A 6,739-nucleotide genomic window follows, 5' to 3' on the forward strand; every position below is an offset into this window, starting at 1 on the left:
CCGAGCTGTGCAATCCCAGGCCCTACTCAGACCCCTCTGTCATGATCGTTGTGCCTGCTTTTGGGGAAGATGTATTAAATTAAAGTAGAATTGGCAAGAAACCTTTTAGACGCCTGGCCCATATTAGCCCCTGTCGGGGATTGAACCCACAACCTCCTGATCAGAAAGTTAGCCATAGACAGTATATCAACTAGCCAGCTACTGTGCTACTGAAACCTCTTGACTGAAAGAAATTTGTAAATTAGGTATCAAGCTTTTCTTAGTCTTTTGGAAAAAAGTTAACAGTACTATAATTTCCCCAGCTTCTGTACTGCTTTGAAGCTGGAAGCTTTCATAGCTAAAGCAAGATGCCTTTTCTCTATGCCAATACTGTGAGCTCAGGCCACTCATCCTGAACATAACTGCTACACTGGCATATTTTGTGACTCCACAGCTTTTAAAGTTCACCTGCACCTGGGTTCTCCCTATATTTCAGGAGCATGTCCCACAGAAAACCTGAAGTCCATGGTGAATGAACAAACCTCAGACCATCTAGATAATTTCTCTTCCCTTCTGTAGCACCACTTCTCTGCATCTCTGTACAATCATTAATGCAACCTCTCATTTTATTTCGATGTTGCCTTGAAATATCTGTTAAAAGGTAATTTTATTTAATTGTAACTTTTTCCTGTGGTTCTATTTTTAACTGCACTTGCTGCAGCGTTGGCTTGGCACCTAAGTGGTGAGATGATAACCATGGGTGTGATCACTCTTGCAAAAGCCACACCACCCATTCTCAGCTCCTGCGGAGAAAGGCCTCACCAATCATCCAGCCATTCATTCAACAACAGTGTGATTGCTGTCCTTCCAGAGTGAAGGCCTCATAACATAAACCCCACTCCTGCCCAGTCCCTCTCAACCCAATGCAAAGAAAAGATTCTTCAATGCAAAGAAAAGGCCCATCCATCTGAGCCACTCATTCAACTGGCTAGGCAGAGACCTCCCGCATGCAGAAGATATTGGCAGAACCTTGCTAGGCTAGGTCAAGAGTGAATTTGAGATCCATCCACTCCAATGACAAACCAGTGGAATAAATAGCTCATCCCTTTAGCGCATAGCTGGATCCCAATAGCCATTCAGGGGCTTTGTCGGTGTCTATGGTGCCTGCACGGTTCAGTTCAGTACATGGGAAATGCCTCTTGCTTTTGCTGGCTGTCTCTCTAGCATCATTTGTCTTATGCCCTGGAGAGTTACTCCCCTGAGGGATGGATTCCCCTTCCAGGCTGTTCCTTGAAGAGTTGGCTCAAGTCCTTTCCTAAAGTGGTTTTTTAATAGCTGATGGAGTCACACTAAGGATAAACCTGTCCCAGTCTCTGAATTTCCACAGAAGTTTGACTGTGGAGGGAATATAGCCACTCAGATGGGTGCCCTCACTGTTCTCTGTGGCCAACATCCTTCCTCACAGATATTTAGGCACCTCATTCCTGTTTAAATCAATCAGCCTTTGAGGAGCTGAATACGTGTGCATCACCGTCCCTTTGAGGTCTATAGCCTTCTGGAGTCCTTTAGCACTCGCAGTTAGCAGCCAGCCCGACGCCCCAGAACGGGTAGACAAAACTGGGAGATTCCAACCAGCAAAAGCAGTAAGTCTGCTGATGGGCCATGAGTCCTTGCACCGCAGTGCTCCCATGCTTTATGTCCAGATCCCTTATCTCCCTCTTTGCAGCCACCATTGTTCTAATAGAGACCTTTCCAGGAGACCCACCTGCACAGTTTCAGCTTTTGCAGCACAAGGTCTTTGTTGTGATGAGGGCAGGCTACAACGGAAATGAAAGGAGTGATATGAGGAGCAGTTGTTCCCAAGGTTGGCATGGCAGTAGCATTCCATGTGGGACTCAACCATCAGGGCAGGCTGGTGGAAAGGGGTGTCAGGGCTGGAGCCCTGTCTAGCCGATCCCTTCTTTACCGCCAGCTTCCCTTGTCCTTCCCTCTCTTTAACTCCACCAAAGTCCCACTCGTACCCTCTTCTTTTGACCTTGGCTAATTCCAGTGGTGGGGTGGGAGGAGCTCTTTTGTCCTTTGCCTATAGTTTTCTGATGTGGGGTGGGGGGAATCCTCTCTGGGGAAGCTCCAGAGGATAAATGTTTTGCCAGGGCTCAGTGCAGAGTTGCAAAACCTGGTGCCAGAGATGAAACCTATTCCCATGGGTTCCTATATCAGAGCAGGGCGGTCATGGGGACTGAGGAGATGGATAGAGCTAGAAGCGTGGGGCAGGAGAGAGGTGATGGAGCCAAATGTGTGAGTGGAGGGGTCAAGATGGCAGAACGATGAAGGAAGAGGACATGGAGACAAACACCTGAGGGGACAGCTCTGAGAAATTAAGGAGAGGGCCTGGGTTTTCACTGCAAATATTCTGTCATTTAGCCTCTGAGAGCTCTGAATTAGCTAAGACTTGTGCTATTAGTGCCTGTGTTGGGATTCATCTAGCTGCACACCTTTCACGGTGTCTCTGTTTGCAGCAGGGGAGGTTTCTGAAGAATTGTGGTCATGTTTACACTTGCAGATGTTATCTTGATAGCATATAGATGTGAAATTCACCTTTGCAAAATGTGGTGGGAGGGCCCCACCATGTGGACAAAGGGAGAACTTCACTTAGTGTTTTCCACATTGAGGGCCCCATGGGCTTTGCAGGCCCTGGGTGACTCTTCAAAGGGTAGATCAAGGGATCTGTTCAAGGATAAAGGAACAGGGAAGCTTCAAATTCTTCCCCTCTCCTGTCCTTCCCCCTTCCTTTGCTCTCTCAGTACCCTTCAGCCAAATCCAAAGGCAGAGGGAAATGTACCCCAGGCCTTGCTCTGCAGAGTCCATGGAGGGATAAATCTGATATTGTGATGCCCCTTTTCAAGGGGAAAGGAAGATCAGAGAGAGAAGAGCAAAACAGTTGTTAGGATCTGTCAGAGGGTACTCTGCCCCTGTAAGGGACAGCAGGTCGGGGGCCGGCCAGCCCTGTTCAGAGACAGACCCTCCTTTGGAACAGGTATCTGGACCAGGTAGAGGGGATTAGCAGCTGCAGCTGGGAAGGGGTCAGGTGATTCCTATAAAGGCCTGAAGGAGGAGCTGTAGGAAGCAGGCTGAGTTCTGTGGGTCCCTACATCCTGCTCTGGCCTGGGGAATTGCTTGGGTTGGGTGTTGCTTTGTGAGTTGTTTGAAGAATAAACCATACTTGAAGGAAGGGCCTGAGCCGACTTGATGCTAGCACTTCCTGGCCTGGGGGGACAGACTAGCAATGTGTAGAATCGTAGAATATCAGGGTTGGAAGGGACCTCAGGAGGTCATCTAGTCCGAACCCTGCTCAAAGCAGGACCAATCCCCAGACTGATTTTTGTCCCAGATCCCTAAATGGCCCCCTCAAGGATTCAGTCAAACTCACAACCTTGGGTTTAGCAGGCCAATGCTCAAACCACTGAGCTATCCCTCCCCAAAACCAGCCTGTGAAGTTATACTTCAGACTTGGACTATACTGGTGTCTGCCTTGGTCCATTTGGGAACTAGAGTTGTGCTGTCTATGGACCCAGCTCAGTACAGTAAGTAGCTCTTGACTCCAAAAACTTGCATCTTCTAACCAGCTCTAGGTTCTTAAAAATTCAATGTGTGGTTGAGGAATATTTTATTTGGCTTTGCCTTGGGGAGGGGAGCATTTTCCCCCAAGGTTCATTGGTTTGTTATAAGCTGATTCTGAGAAGAGAACAAAAGTTTGCATTAGCCACCTTCCCTGTCAGCATAGCCTGCAATTGTAGCTCTGCTGTGAGCACCATGCTGCTCGGGACTACATACTTTGCACTGACTTCGTTTCGAGACAGCCTAGTTTCATGAGCTCTCCAGCCTGACCTCAAGAAACCAGGCGCAGTTTATTAGCTGCTGAAACTGATCTGGCTGTCTCCAGTTTCCTTGTCACTATTTTAATGCTTATAATAAAATATTTAGAAACCGAGCGTGGTGCTGTTTGCCCACTTCAGCGTGAGAGAAAGAAGCAGTAATGGCGCTTCAACATGAGGGGAATACAGGGCTTTCTGGGAGCATGAATCCATCCTGCCTATATCTAAAGCAAATCTGCTCCATTGGTGCCAGCTTTTGAGGTCTATGGTCCCTCTCCACAAAGACTAAGGAAGGAGACAACTTCTGCTGAAACCCTCAGGAGATTTGCCGTATAGTCCTCTAAATAGTCTCCTCAGAAAAGGGGTGGGGGCAGGTTTGTCATCCAGTGTGAGCCCCCAAAATCCCTCAGGGAAATCCTCACCCTGTTGGGGCATCTCTGGATGAATGAGGCACTGCTGTGCCTTCCTTCCACATCTGCCACTTTAGATACACCCACTCTGTGCCTCTTCTGCTGAGTTAGCCAAAAAGAGAATCTGGTCCTACATCTGAGACCCCCAACCTCAATGGATGGGGATGTCTGGCCCCACACCAGGCACTCCATACCTACCTCCTTTATTTGCAGCAACTGGGGGACACCATACAGACCCACCTGGGGCTCTTAATCATTTTTATGATTTATTTCAAAGGTGCAGCTTTAGTTCTATTAAATTACCGACCCTGCCACACTCAGATACTAAAGTGCCTGGAGGGTGCCTGTATAGACCCCAGTACTGGTCCCAGTAAGACTCTAGTACTGGTCATAGCACTGGTCCAAGTATAGACCCCAGAACTAGTCATAGTAATTGTCCCAGTATTGACCCCAGAACTGGTCTTAGTAAGACCTCAGTAATGGTCCCCGGCGGGGGCGTGGCCTCAACTGAAAGAGGTGAAGTCTTTCAAAATTTAAAGGCCCTGGGGCTCCGGCTGTGGCTGGGAGTCCCAAGACCTTTAAATCATCATAGGTGGCTGGGAGCCCTGGGACTCAGGGGTGAATTAAAGGGCCTGGGGCTCTGGCGGCTGCAGAGCTTTGGGCCCATTAAATCCCCGCAGGAGCCCAGCTGCCGGAGCTCCGGCGGGGGTTTAAAGGCCCCGGGGCTCCCCACAGCTGCCGGAGCCCTGGGCCCTTTAAATCACTGCAGCGGAAGCCAGTCCAGTCCAGCACCGCGTACACGACTTACTTTCACCTCTGGTCCCCGTACTGGTCCCAGTAAGATCCACTATGGTTCCCAGTATAGACCCTACAACTGGTCCCAGTTATATGGTCCTAGTATAGAGATCAGTAGCTGTCCCACTAAAACCCTAGTACTGGTCACTTTACTGGTTGCAGTAAGACCCCCAGAACTCATCCTGTGACCAGCACTGAGTTCTATACTGGGACCAGTACTGGGACAAATAGTGAGGTCTATACTGGCACCAGTACTGGGGTCTATACTGGGAACAGCACTACAACCAGTACTACCAACTATACTGGGACCTGTACTGAGACCAGAACTGGAGTGTATACTGGTGCTAGTATTGGGATCTTGGACCAGTTCTGAGACTATTACTGGTATCACTACTAGGGTGTATACTGGGACCAGTACTGGAACCAGTACTGGGGTCTTACTGGGACCAGTACTCAGAACAGTACAGGGCTTTACACTGGGACCAGTACTAGAGCCATAGTGGGACCAGTATTGTGACAAGTAATTGAGGGTATTGCTGGGATCAGTGCTGAGATCTTTCTGGGACCAGTGCTATGACCACTACTGCAGTCTAAACTGGGACCAGTACTACAGCCAGTACTGGTGTCTGTACTGGGTCTAGTACTAGGCTCTATAATGGGACTAGTAGTGGGAAAAGTACTGGGTCTATAATGGGACCAGTATGATGGTCTTACTGGGACCAGTACTGAGATCAGTACTGGGATCTGTACTTGGGACCACTGCTGGGATCTATATGGAGATTAGTAATGGAGTCTTACTAGGACCAGTACTGGGGTCCGTATTGGGATCAGTCCTAGGGCTAGTGTTCAGGTTTTAGTGGGAGCAGTATTAGGGTCTATACTGGTTCCAGTAGTGGGACAAGTACTGGGATCTTACTAGCACCAGTACTGAGACCAGTACTGGGGTGTATACTGGAACCAGTAGTGGGGACTTACTGGGACCAGTGCTGGAGTTTTCCTCGGACCACTACTGAACCATTACTGGGGTGTAGTGGGACCAGTACTGGGTCTGTACTGCCACCAGTGGTGGGATCTTGCTGGGATCGGTCCTGGAACCTCCGGTGCAGCTGTGCCATGAAGCAGAACCGCTGCCAGCCAGCACATGAAGGAGTTAAGCTAGCCTCCTGGCCCAGATAGCTCCGCCCCCTTTTGCCAGCAGCCAATGGCAAGCCTGGAGGGATGGGACAAGGGAGGAGCCTCGCTCACTTCCGCGGGTTGGGGATTGGGGGAGCTGCGTGCTCGCCCCTGTCCCGGTGCGTGCGTGCGTGGCCGCTGCCAGTTTTCACCTCTCTGCGCGGGGGGTCCTGTTCTGCCCGGCCGGAGGCGCCTTGTTGGCCAAGCCCGGGAGGCTGGTAGGAAGTAGCCTGGGGGCCTGCAGCGGGTCTCCCGCGCCCGGCCGTACAGACTGCGGCCCTGCAGCCGCGCTGGGTGTTGGGAGCCACAGGCTCGGGCTGCCCGGCCTTCCAGGCTCCCGTAACAAGGGACCAGTGCGGGGGCCACGGGTTCCAGGACAGACCTCGGTCCCGGTCCCAGTAGTGCTGGTGTCTGTGCTGGGCCCAGTGCTGCAGCCTTACTGGGAAGTCACTTAGAACGAATCTTTATCACGCCTACACTAACTACACGCTGCAGTTGACCTATGTC

Source organism: Chelonoidis abingdonii, chromosome 16 (genome assembly GCF_003597395.2).
Source record: "Chelonoidis abingdonii isolate Lonesome George chromosome 16, CheloAbing_2.0, whole genome shotgun sequence".
Lineage (NCBI taxonomy): Eukaryota > Metazoa > Chordata > Testudines > Testudinidae > Chelonoidis > Chelonoidis abingdonii.